Source organism: Prionailurus viverrinus, chromosome C1 (genome assembly GCF_022837055.1).
Source record: "Prionailurus viverrinus isolate Anna chromosome C1, UM_Priviv_1.0, whole genome shotgun sequence".
Classification (NCBI taxonomy): Eukaryota; Metazoa; Chordata; class Mammalia; order Carnivora; family Felidae; genus Prionailurus; species Prionailurus viverrinus.
This window is the reverse complement of record NC_062568.1, coordinates 107,568,188-107,582,767: the sequence shown is the minus strand read 5'-3', so window position 1 is coordinate 107,582,767 and position 14,580 is coordinate 107,568,188.

The following is a 14,580-nucleotide window of genomic DNA, read 5'->3' as shown; positions in this document are numbered from 1 at the left end:
GTGCTAAAGCTCAGCCAGCGGAGGAATGTGCAACAGGGGGATCAAGAAAGTTAAAAGGAAATGAGGAACAAGCTCCAGGAAGTTCACGGAATGAAAGTAGGCAGGCTAAAGACAAAGGAGAGGATGTGACACATATTAACAAACAGAAGGCCACAGACCCCTTCGGAAAGCCTATTTCAGTGGGTTGAAGAGTATATGCGAGGAAAAAAAGGAGAATGTGTCAGTATAAATTAATATTTCAAGAAATCGTAATAAGGGAAAAAAAGGGAAAATACAGTAGCCAAAAAGTCAAAAGACATAAAAATAGGAGTATCTTATGCCTGAGATTTTTTTAAATTTAAGTTTATTTTGTTTTTGACAGAGAGAGACAGAAGGGAGCAGGGGAAGAGAGAGAGGGAGACACAGAATCTGAAGCAGGTCCCAGGCTCTGAACTATCAGCACAGAGCCTGATGTGGGGCTTGAACTTATGGACCATTAGATCATGACCTGAACCGAAGTCAGACACCCAACCGACTGAGCCACCCAGGTGCCCCTCTTATCCCTGCGATTAAAAAAAAAAAATCTTGGAAAGAAAAAAAGAGACTGATTTTTTTTCTGTTTAGAATGACATGTGCATTATTGACCTTGCCTCTTCTAACTTCCTCTACATGATATTTCAAGAGCAAGAATGATGTAGAAATTACAACTGAAAATTGGTCTTTTCTTTAGCCCCATCCCAAGGGAGAATCCATTAAGGACTCTAGATATGGACTAGAGCTTCTGGAAGACAATGGGCAAAGGTGGGGTTCTGGGTCACTGCATCCTGGGAGGTGTAGCCTCTATCTGTGGTCCGTGGGTGTGGCAATACACTGCAAAGATTTTACATTTTCCATGAGTTTAGAGAAACAGGGCATGGAATTAAGAAAAGATTACACCTACATCCAGAAGAAAAGCACCATATAAATGTTTTCTAGAAACTAGAAATTATACTGATAGTCATGTGCATAAATTTTCCTCCACCCCCAGCTCTGAGAAAGTGGGTACTAACAACACATGAGTGGAGAGCATATACTTCCTGAGTTTAAAATTACGATGTTTTAAATGAAAAATAGACTGGATGAGATTAACAGCACTAAATATGGCGCACACACACACACACACAAAGACTATTGAGCATAAAGAGTACCAGAAATTGCAAAATGAAATAGAAAAAAAATTTTTAAATGAAAAAAAGGATGTTAGTGAACTGAGGAACAGTTTCAAGAAGGCTAATATACAAAGAATTGGAGTCAATGAAAGAAAGAAGGTATGTAATGTGTGATGGGAGGGAGGAAGAAATATATTCGAAGAAAGAATGCCTGAAATTTTTCCAAATTTGATTAAATCTATCAACTCACAGATCCAAGAAGATCAATAAGCCCAAAGAGCATGAAAAAGAAACTACATGAAGGCACATCCTAAAATGATTCATTGTGAGAAATAAAAAGTTTACACACTATCATTTGGTGTCCTCAACAGGATGGAAGCAAATAGCTTCTTTGAAAATGTAGCTAGAAGATAAGTGGTCAGTAGCTGAATAGGAAAGGAAATTAAGAGAGATAGTAAAAGAGTTCAAGGAAACTAAACATTGAATAGTAGCATTAAAAGATACTTTAGAAGCAGAAGAGTACATAACTGACATTGTGAAAAAGTAAAATAATTTCAAGAACAAAACTTGAAAGTAATTTCCATAAGGAGAAGAAGAGACAAGCAGGTTAAAAATAATGGCACATAAGATGCTAGATGTTAAGAACTGAAAAGGGAAACTCAACATAAGAAATGTGCAGTTCATAGAAATAACAGAAGTGACAAATAAGAACATGACTGATTAAAATGTCTTTACTAAGATATAATATTGGTTATATGGCCTATAATTACATTGCTCCTGGAAGAAGTCATCCATTCATCCAGAGAGATACTGAGTGAGTGTTGCCCATACCCAGCACACTCTAGATATTGTGTCTGTCCATGAGTCCTGTTATCATGGGGCTCATTGGAAATGGAGAAAGACAGGAAACAAGCAATTAAAAGAACAAGAGAATTACAGTTAGTGGTAACTTAGGGTAATAATATAAATATTTATCATTAAGTGCAACATAACCATAACCAATCAGAGTGAAGGTCATGATCATTTAGAATCGACGCTTCCAAAAAAAAAAAAATTCAGCTCACCAGTTCCAGTATATAGAGGTTGACTATAAGTGCTGATTATTGGTGATAGGTGGAGAATAAGCAATAAAGAGGGCTAGCAATAGGGCTGAAGAAGATGCTGGAAAGATGTCTCTGAAAAGGTGGTTTGGAGCTGGACCAGGCCTGGCAAGCATCATTGGGTTGAGATTTCTAGACAGAGGGACAGGTACAGCTGGACTTTATGGTGACAAAGAACCAGCAGAACAACCTGGTGGAGATCATGTTGGCATAAGTCAGAGGAAATAAGTTGGCAGGGAGGGCAATAAAGGAGATCAAAAAAGGCCATCGGAAACCAAAGTGCATGCCATCCTACCAGACATGGAGAGGAATACAAGTTCTATTCTAAATGCCATGGGAGAAAAATCACAAGTTTCTAAACAGACAGGTAGCAATAAAATTTACATTTTAATGAGATCCACTTGTCTAATATTTAAGAATGGGTTGCAGGGGAGCCAGAGTAGAGAAATCAAAAAAGATGCACTTTTGAATTGCAATTATGAAGGTAAAAATTTTATGAGCATCCAGAGATGAACAAGTCACAAATACATTCAAATTTAATTGGCCTTAGGCGTCTCCTCTGAAACATAAAATGCAGAAGAAAATAGAGAAACTCAGAAGAGTTTGAGGGGGGCACTGAATAACTTTATAGGAGCTAGCAGTGCAGCACCCTCTTCCTGCCCTTTCATCTGCAATGTCCGGCTTCCAGGCCACTTGCTCTGTACTGACTATGGTGGGATCTTGTATGGTTTGTGCACTGCTTATATCTGGCTCATCTTTCCAAACAGACTGAAGATGGACACTGTGTCCCCACCATGTTCTCTCACTCAGAGCTCCAAATAAAACACTGCAATTATTAGGACAATCGGGCTTTTTATGAGGGTTCCATTTTCTGACTGATTGAGATAATTAGGGATCACAGGGTCTGGGAAGACATGCTTCGCGAAGTGGAATAAAGGTTGAATTTTGCAACTGAAATAATAGTAATAGTAAATAAATAATGGATATCATGAGCCCTGCTCTATGTTTGGCTCTCAAGGTAGATATTGAAATCCCAACATTTACAGTAGAAACTGGGAATTAAAATGGCAACTAAGAGAGGACTGGAGGAAGATGGTGGCATAAGAGGATGCAGGGCTCACTGCATCCTGCTGATCACTTAGATTCCACCCATATCTGCCTAAATAACCCAGAAAACCTCCAGAAGAGTAGCAGAATGGACTCTCCAAAGCCAAGCATATACAAGAGGCCCACAGAAGAGGGTAGGAAGGGCAGAGAGGTGGTGTGCGCTACACAGACTGGCAGGAGGGAGCCAGGGATGTGGAAGGGCAGCCCACTGGGTAAGGCAGAGCCCCCAAGTCTGGTTTACAAAAGCAGAGGGACTGGACTCTGTGAGTTCTGACAGCCAATAGGACTTAACATCTGGAATGTTATAAGTCAACATCTCTGCTCAGAGAGCAGGAGGGCTAGAGGACAACAGGAGGGAGAGTTGTTGAGCCCCGGAAGACAGAGCTCACCTCAGTGGGGAACAAAGGCACTGGCCAGCACCATCTCCCTCGCCCATCCCCCAGCCAAAATCCCTAAGGGAACTAGTTCCCATCTCAGAACTTGCTTGCACCACTCAAACACCCAATGCTGTGCTTCTGTGGATCCATCCCTCCGAGGGGTCTGCCTCCTTCCCGGTGACACAAGGCCCCTCCTGCAGTGGACCACTGAAGGCAAAGAGGGCTGAGCCTGCCCCTCCCACCCCTGTACATCTTGCGGATCCATCCCGGCTAATACGCAGATCCTATATAGAAGCAGCACCACAAGCCTGACAGTGTGCAAGTGGCCCAGACAGGGGTCACACCACTCCACAGTGAGTCCTGCCCCTGGGAGAGGGAAAGATAAGGTACTCACCAGTCTGACTGTGGCCACAGAGGTGGGGCAGACATCAGGTCTGACTGCGGTCCCACCCACCAACACATGTTAATCCAGACAGCAAAGGAGAAGAGCCCAGCAGTTCGGCACCACTCCAGAGACTATCCAAAATAAAGAAATGAAAGAATTCTCCTCAAAAGAAACTCCAGGAAGTAGCGACCACTAATGAATTGATCAAAAACGATTTAAGCAATGTAACAGAACATGAATTTCAAATAATAGTCATAAAATTAATCACTGGGCTTGAAAAAAGTATACAGGACAGCAGATAATGTATTGCTACAGAGATCAAGGGACTAAGAAACAGTCAGGAGGAGCTAAAAAATGCTATAAAAGAATTGAAAAATAAAATGGAGGTGACCACAGCTTGGATTGAAGAGAGAGAAGAGAGAATGGGTGAATTAGAAGACAAAATTATCGAAAAAGAAGAAGCTGAAAAAAAGATAAAAAAATTCAGGAGGATGAGGAGAGAATTAGAGAAATAAGTGGCATAATTAAATGAAATAATATACACATAATTGGGATTCCAGAGGAGGGAGAGAGAGAGAAAGGGGCTGAAGATGTACTTGAACAAATCACATCTGAGAACTTCCCTGATCTGGGGAAAAATAAAAGCATTGAAATCCAAGAGGCACAGAGAACTCCCTTCAGACGTAACTTGAATTGATCTGCATGACATATCCTAGTGAAACTGGCAAAATACAAGGATAAAGAGAGAATTCTGAAAGCAGCTAGGGATAAACATGCTCTAACATATAAAGGGAAACCAATAAGACTAGTGACGGATCTATCTACTGAAACTTGGCAGGCCAGAAAGGAATGGCAGGAAATCTTCAATGTGATGAACAGAAAAAAAAAATGCAGCCGAGAATCCTTTATCCAGCAAGTCTGTCATTTAAAATAAAAGGAGATTTAAAGGTCTTCCCAAACAAACAAAAACTGAAGGAATTCGTCACCACTAAACCAGCCCTACAAGAGATCCTAAGGGGGATCCTGTGAGACAAAGTACCAGAGACACCACTACAAGCATGAAACCTACAGACATCACAATGACTCTAAACCCGTATCTTTCTATAATAACACTGAATGTAAATGGACTAAATGCTCCAACCAAAAGACATAGGGTATCAGAATGAATAAAAAAACAAGACCCATCTATTTGCTGTCTACAAGTCACTCACTTCAGACCTGAGGACACCTTCAGATTGAAAGTGAGGGGATGGAGAACTACCTATCATGCTACTATAAGTCAAAAGAAATCTGGAGTAGTCATACTTACATCAGACAAACTAGACTTTCAATTAAAGGCTGTAACAAGAGATGAAGAAGGGCATTATATAATAATTACAGGGTCTATCCATCAGGAAGAGCTAACAATTATAAATATCTATGCACTGAATATGGAAGCCCCCAAATATATAAAACAATTACTCATAAAGATAAGAAACCTTATTGATAAGAATGTGGTAATTGCAGGAGACTTTAATACTCCTCTTACAACAATGGATAGTTCAGACACAGGATCAATAAAGGATCTAGACACAGGATCAATAAAGAAATAAGGGCCCTGAATGATACATTGGATCAGATGGACTTGACAGATATATTTAGAACTTTGCATCCTAAAGCAACAGAATATACTTTCTTCTCAAGTGCACATTGAAACTTCTCCAAGATAGATCACATGCTGGGCCACAAAACAGCCCTTCATAAGTATACAAGAATTGAGATCATACCATGCATACTTTCAGACAACAATGCGATGAAGCTTGAAATCAACCACAAGAAAAAGTCTGGAAAACCTCCAAAAGCATGGAGGTTAAAGAACACCCTACTAACGAATGAGTGGGTCAACCAGGCAACTAGAGAAGAAATTAAGAAATATATGGAAACAAATGTAAATGAAAATACAACAATCCAAATGCTTTGGGATGCAGCGAAGGCAGTCCTGAGAGGAAAATACACTGCAATCCAGGCCTATCTCAAGAAACAAGAAAAATCCCAAATACAAAATCTAACAGCACACCTAAAGGAAATAGAAGCAGAACAGCAAATACACCCCAAATCCAGCAGAAGAAGAGAAATAATAAAGATCAGAGCAGAAATAAACAATATAGAATCTAAAAAAATGGTAGAGCAGATCAATGAAAACAAGAGTTGGTTTTTTTGAAAAAATAAACAAAATTGATAAACCTCTAGCCAGGCTTCTCAAAAAGAAAAGGGAGATGGCCCAAATAGATAACATCATGAATGAAAATGGAATTATTACAACCAATCCCTCAGAGATACAAGCAATTATCAGGGAATACTATGAAAAATTATATGCCAACAAACTGGACAACCAGGAAGAAATGGACAATTTCCTAATCACCCACATGCTTCCAAAACTCAAACACGAAGAAATAGAGCTTGAACAGACCCATAACCAGTGAAGAAATTGATTCAGTTATCAAAAGTCTCCCAACAAATAAGAGTCCAAGACCAGATGGCTTCCCAGCGGAATTCTACCAGACATTTAAAGCAGAGATAATACCTATCCTTCTCAAGCTATTCCAAAAAATAGAAAGGGAAGGAAAACCTCCAGACTCATTCTATGAAGCCAGCATTACTTTGATTCCTAAACCAGAGACCCAGTAAAAAAAAGAGAACTACAGGCCAATATCCCTGATGAATATGGATGCAAAAATTCTCAATGAGATACTAGCAAATCGAATTCAACAACATATAAAAAGAATTATTCACCATGATCAAGTGGGATTCATTCCTGGGCTGCAGGGTTGGTTCAACATTTGCAAATCAATCAACATGATACATCACATTAATAAAAGATAAGGGGGCGCCTGGGTGGCGCAGCCGGTTAAGCGTCCGACTTCAGCCAGGTCACGATCTCGCGGTCCGGGAGTTCGAGCCCCGCGTCAGGCTCTGGGCTGATGGCTCGGAGCCTGGAGCCTGTTTCCGATTCTGTATCTCCCTCTCTCTCTGCCCCTCCCCCATTCATGCTCTGTCTCTCTCTGTCCCAAAAAAAATAAATAAACGTTGAAAAAAAAAATTGAAAAAAAAAAAAAGAAAAGATAAGAACCATATGATCCTCTCAATCGATGCGGAAAAAGCATTTGACAAAATTCAGCATCGTTTCATAATAAAACCCTCAAGAAAGTCGGGATTGAAGAAACATATTTAAATATCATAAAAGCCATTTGTGAAAATCACACAGCTAACATCATCCTCAGTGGGGAAAAACTGATAGCTTTTTCCCTGAGATCAGGAACTGTTGTTTAACATAGTTTTGGAAGTTCTAGCATCAGCAATCAGACAAGAAAAGGAAATCAAAGGCATCAAAGTTGGCAAAGATGAAGTTAAGCTTTCACTTTTTTGCAGATGATGCGATATTATACATGGAAAATCCGATAGACTCCATCAAAAGTCTGATAGAATGATACATGAATTTAACAAAGTTGCAGGATACAAAATCAATGTACAGAAATCAGTTGCATTCTTATGCACTAATAATGAAGCAACATAAAGGCAAAGAAAGAAACTGATGCCATTCACAATTGCACCAAGAAGCATAAAATATCTAGGAATAAACCTAACCAAATATGTAAAAGACTTGTATGCTGAAAACTACAGAAAGCTTATGAAGGAAATTGAAGAATATATAAAGAAATGGAAAAACATTCCATGCTCATGGGTTGGAAGAATTAATATTGTTAAAATGTCAATGCTCCCCAAAGCTATCTACACAGTCAATGCAATCCCAATTAAAATTGCACCAGCATTCTTCTCGAAGCTAGAACAAGCAATCCTAAAATTTGTATGGAACCACAAAAGGCCCCGAATAGCTGAAGTAATTTTTAAGAAGAAGACCAAAGCAGAAGGCATCACAATCCCAGACTTTATCCTCTACTACAAAGCTGTAATCATCAAGATGGCATGGTATTGGCACAAAACAGACACATAGACCAATGGAATAGAATAGAGACTCCAGAATTGGACCCACAAACGTATGGCCAACTAATCTTTGACAAAGCAGGAAAGAATATAGAGTGGAAAAAAGACAGTCTCTTTAACAAATGGTGCTGGGAGAACTGGACAGCAACATGCAGAAGGACGAAACTAGACCACTTTCTTACTCCATTCACAAAAAATACCGAACTCAAAATGGATAAAGGACCTGAATGTGAGATAGGAAACCATCAAAACCCTAGAGGAGAAAGCAGGAAAAGACCTCTCTGACCTCAGCCGCAGCAATTTCTTACTTGACACATCCCCAATTTAAGGGAATTAAAAGCAAAAATGAACTACTGGGACCTTATGAAGATAAAAAGCTTCTGCACAGCAAAGGAAACAATCACCAAAACTGAAAGGCAACCAACAGAATGGGAAAAGGTATTTGCAAATGACATATCGGACAAAGGGCTAGTATCCAAAATCTGTAAAGAGCTCACCAAACTCCACACCCGAAAAACAAATAACCCAGTGAAGAAATGGGCAGAAAACATGAAAAGACACTTCTCTAAAGAAGACATCCGGATGGCCAACAGGCACATGAAAAGATGCTGAACATCGCTCCTCATCAGGGAAATACAAATCAAAACCACACTCAGATAACACCTCACACCAGTCAGAGTGGCCAAAATGAACAAATCAGGAGACTATAGATGCTGGTGAGGATGTGGAGAAACAGGAACCCTCTTGCACTGTTGGTGGGAATGCAAACTGGTGCAGCCACTCTGGAAAACAGTATGGAGGTTCCTCAAAAAAATTAAAAATAGATCTACCCTATGTGCGCAGCAATAGCACTGCTAGGAATTTACCCCAGTGATACAGGAGTGCTGATACATAGGGGCACTTGTACCACAATGTTACAGCAGCACTTTCAACAATAGCCAAATTATTGAAAGAGACTAAATGTCCATCAACTGGTGAATGGATAAGGAAATTGTGGTTTATATACACAATGGAATACTATGTGGCAATGAGAAAGAATGAACTATTGCCTTTTGTAGCAACGTGGATGGAATTGGAGACTGTTATGCTAAGTGAAATAAGTCATACAGAGAAAGACAGATACTATGTATTTTCACTTTTATGTGGATCCTGAGAAACTTAACAGAAGTCCATGGGGGAGGAGAAGAAGAAAAAAAAAGAGGTTAGATTGGGAAAGAGCCAAGGCATAAGAGACTTAAAAACTGAGAACAAACTGAGGTTTGATGAGGGGTGGGAGGGAGGGGAGGGTGGGTGATGGGTGTTGAGGAGGGCACCTTTTGGGATGAGCACTGGGTGTCGTATGGAAACCAATTTGACAATAAATTTCATATTTAAAAAATAAAATAAAATAAAATGGCAACTTACTTCCCCCAAAAGTCAGAATGCCCTAGTTTATGTTGTTCCCAAGCCACTTTTGCAAATGGTCTGGATGGAGGAGAGGAGGGTTGTGGCTTGAAGAATCACCATTTACTAATGTGTGGCATCCAAGGAAGCAAAATATAAAGGGGAACCTTTCAATTTGTGAGCCATGCTTTCTATGCTGGACTTAGGAGCTCATTTTGGAAAATTAAGGTTTAAAGCAGCCAGATGAGGATTTTAGTATTAGTATTGCCCACACCAATTAGGTTAGGGCTGCAGGAGGCCATCAATAATTATTGCATGCATAAATTGACTCGAATTCACCAATATTATAAACGTAAATTTTCTTTCTTTTACTTTTGTCTTTTATGCTGCCTGTATAACTCTTTTTTCAAAATAAATAAATGTAACTTTTCCTCTCTGATAAATAACATTTGTAAATGCTTTACTTCCCTCATTGTTCCACAGGTGACCTCTGTTACCTACAGATTTGTGTTTTCCCCAGTGAGATGACCAGCCCTTGACCAATCAGATAATTGCACCAGACAAGCATGCTGCCCATATCTTAAGAGGGAAGAATAATACAAGTACACTGTCAGTGTACTATGACCCTCAACTTGAAATAGCACAAAAAAATATATGGAAGAGGATCCTCCATGGACCTTTGGGGGGAGAAAAACAAAAATCCTTTGTTTTCATTTAAATCCTGCTCTAGACTTGTCTGTGCTATATCCTGCCCTTGCAGAGGCAGCCTTTTGCCCACACCCCAAGGAGATTTCCCCTGGCCAGCTCCCATTCCACAGAGTCATATGGATGTCCTGTTGAAGAAAGTGAGTACATTTGTGTGCATTGTTCATATCATTAACCAGGTACAACGGAGCTGTCCCTATGGGGTAAGCCATGAAAAATCCTGGTACCCAGAAGCACAGAGGCTTGGAAAAAATTTTAATGCAGAAATAGGGGGAAAAGACCAAAATTATTGCATAGGAATAACCAGTGATTCCCAGAAGATATATCTCAGGAAGCACAGAAAAACTGAAGTTGCTCCTACCTACCACTCTTTATCCAGGAAGAAAAAGTCGAAAATAATGGAAAACAGGAAGAGCTTTTCTGAGTGTAATTTAAATAAATCTCTTAGATTTTAGAATATTTTTTAGAATATTAGATGTTCAATAACTAGTAGTCTTTCCTTTTCTTTGGAGATTCTGGGTGGCAGCAATAATATATTTCCAGATGTTAAAGTAGTAATTAACCAAAAATGCATACTGCAATGAACACTGCCTTTTTCTTTTAGAATATTAGATGTTCAATAACTAGTAGTCTTTTAGAATATGTTTCTTTTAGAATATTAGATGTTCAATAACTAGTAGTCTTTCCTTTTCTTTGGAGATTCTGGGTGGCAGCAATAATATATTTCCAGATGTTAAAGTAGTAATTAACCAAAAATGCATACTGCAATGAACACTGCCTTGAACATGTAAATGGTACCTCTTAATTTTGTGCAGTTCATAACTTATGCAATTTTACCTAGTGGCCCAGGTAATGCATGACAAAAAGTCTTATTATAAGACTTGGAATTGCCTCAGTAAATGAGACAAAGGAAGAACAAAATCAGGGTATACAGCTTGAGGATGTGTGAGTTGTCAATAAATGCAGGAAATTATTACTTAAATTAAGATAAAATACAAACAAAATGTATTATTTCCAAATATAATAATAATAATAATAATAATATAGTATTTCCAAATATTTGCACACATATATGGAGAACCAAGACAGGAAAACGTAAGTCAAATGAAATCAGGAGTATATGGGGAGTAGGATTCCTAATGTATTTAATTTTCTTCCTTATACTTTTCATATTTTCTAGTTTTAACAAAAAAACAAACACCATTTTAATAATCACAATGATAGGGGCACCTGAGTGGCTCACTCAGTTGAGTGTCCAACTCTTGATTTCATGCTCAGGTCATGCTCCCTGGGTCATGGTGTTGAGCCTCGTGTCAAGCTCCATGCTGAGTGTGGAGCCTGCTTAACATTCCTTCTGTCTAAAAAAAGTAATAATAATAAAAATAATCACAATAGCAAATGTCATCAGTAAATAGTCTATCAACTGATAAAAAGTAAAAGCAATTAATAAATCCTATATTGAAAAATATAGCTATTAAAATATTAATGGATAAAATAACATCTAACTTGGACATATTAAAGAAACTATGAATGACTCTCAACTCATCAGAACACAGAACAGAGAGATGAAAAACTAAAGGATATATCAAGATCCTCCAGTATATACCAAACACAAATACCATAAATAGGGACAAAGAAGAAAGGCAGACTAACAGTAATCAAGGTTGAATAAAACATTACCCCTTGAACAAAAAATTTGTGCTTAATTCTTAAAATATAGATAAAAATTTAATAATAATCTAAACCAATCAGAAAAAAAAATCACATAAAGTTGAAAGAGGAAAAGGTAAATAACACAAGAGAAAGGAGGGTGGTAATTCAAGATGACAGTCAAGGAAGACACTGAACTCGTGTCCTCCTATGTACATACAAAATCTATGGCTACAAATTGAAAAAAATTCCTGCTAATAAAAGAGCTGAACAGCTTTCTCTACACCAAGGGATTATAGGGTCACATTGAGATGGATAGGAGAAGCAGAGGCATGGTGTAAACAAAAACCCTATCCTTGTGTGGTGTCACACAACAGAAGGGAACTTCACTGGCCCCGAGCTTCTCCCTTAAGAGTGAGGGGTTTGTGCCACACATCAGGCACCCTAACGTTTGGGATATGTCAAGAGAGACATAGCCTGCAAAATGTCTGGATTTGAAAACCAATGAAGCATATATCCAGGAAACCTAGGGGCTGTGAAGATCTAAGATACTCCTTTCAAGAGGTTTGTTCATGAACAAAAGCAGTAAAATAAAACATAGGTGCAATAATTATTTAAGGAAAACATAAAGTAAAATACATAAAAAGAAATACATAAAATATGACATAACAAACATAAAATATGGGGGGGAGTAAAATATAGAGCTTTTAAAATACATTCAAATTTAAGTTGCTACTAACTTAAAATAATCTAATACATACAGCGATAGTTATATGTAAACTTCATAGTAACCACAAAGCAAAAACCTACAACAGATATACAAAAGATAATGAGAAAAGAATTTAAACATTTTAAAGATTATATACCAACAATTTGGACAACGTAGAAAGATTGGATAAATGCCTAGAAACATAAACTTTCGAAACTGAAACAGGAAGAAATAAAAAATCTGAACAAAGTGATAACCAGCAAAGAAATAGAATCAGTAACCAAAAAAAGCTCCCAAGAAACAAGATTCCAGGACCAGATAATTTCACATGATATTCTACAAAACAAAGAAGAGTTAATACATATTCTTCTCAAACTATTCTAAAAAATAGAAAAGGAAGGAAAACCCGAATTCATTCTGAGGCCACTAAAAAAAAAAGAACTACAGGCCAGCATCCCTGATGAAGATAGATGAAAAAATCCTCAACAAAATACTAGCACACAGATTTCAACATTACACAACAACAACAACAAAAATTATTCACCACAATCAAATGGTATTTATTCCTGGGTTGCCATGGTGGCTCAATATTCCCAAATCCATCACCATGATACATCGCATGAACAAGAGAAAGGATAAGAACCATATGATTATCTCAATACACACAGAAAAAAGCATTTGACACAGTACAACATCCATTCATGATAAAAATCCTTGACAAAGTATGTTTACAGGAAACATACCTCAACATAATAAAAATCATATATGAAAACCAGTGAACATTATCAGGAACAAGAAATAATGTCCACTGTCACCACTATTATTGAATATAGTGCTGGAAATCCTAGCCACAGCAATCAGACAACAAAAAGAAACAAAAGGCATACAAAATGGCAGGAAAGAAGTAAAACATTCACTATTTGCAGATGACATGATACTATATAGAAAACCAAAAAGACACCACAAAAAAACTGCTAGACCTGATAAATGAATTCAGTAAAGTTGCCAGATACAAAATCAATATACAGAAATCTGTTGCATTTCCAAACACCAAAAATGAGGCAAGAGAAAGAGAAATTAAGAAAACAATCCATTTACAATTGCCTCAAAACCCATAAGATATATAGGAATAAACCTAACCAAAGAGGTAAAGGACTTGTACTCTGAAAACTATAAAGAACTCATAATAACTCATAAGAGAAATTGAAGAAGACACAGAGAAATGGAAAGACATTTAATGCTCATGGATTAGAAGAACAAATATTGTTAAAATGTCTATACTACCCAAAGCAATGTAGCAATCTAAACATTTAATGTAATCCCTTCCAAAACACCAACATTTTCCACAAAAGTAGAACAAGAAATTCTAAAATTTGTGTGGAACCATTAAAGACCTGAAATAGCCAAAGGAATTTTTAAAGAGAAAAGTAAAGCTGTAGGCATCACAATTCCAGATGTCAAGTTATATTACAAAGCTGTAATGATGAAAACAGTATGTTACTGGCACAGAAATAGTCACACAGATCAATGGAACAGAATAGAAAACCCAGACATGAACCCATAACTATATGGTCAATTAATCTTCAACAAGGCAGGAAAAATATCCAATGGGTAAAGGGCAGTCTCTTCAGCAAATGGTATTGGGAAAGTGGACAGCAACATGCAAAAGAATGAAAGTGGACCATTTTCTTTTACAATATAACAAAAAAAAAAATTCAAAATGGATTGAAGACCTAAATAGGAGACCTGAAACCATAAAAATCCTAGAAGAGAACAAAGCCAGTATCTTCTTCAACATTGGCCATAGCAGCCCTTTTTCTAGATCTGTCTGTTGAGTCAAGAGAAACAAAAGCAAAAATAAACTATGGAGACTACGTCAAAATAAAAAGCTTCTGCACAGCTAAGGAAATAATCAACAAAACTAAAAGGCAAGCTAATGAATGGGAGAAGATATTTGCAAATGACATAGGCAATAAATGGTCAGTATCCAAAACATCTTAATAGCTTATACAACTTAACACCTAAAAAGTAAATAGTATAATTAAAAATGGGTAAG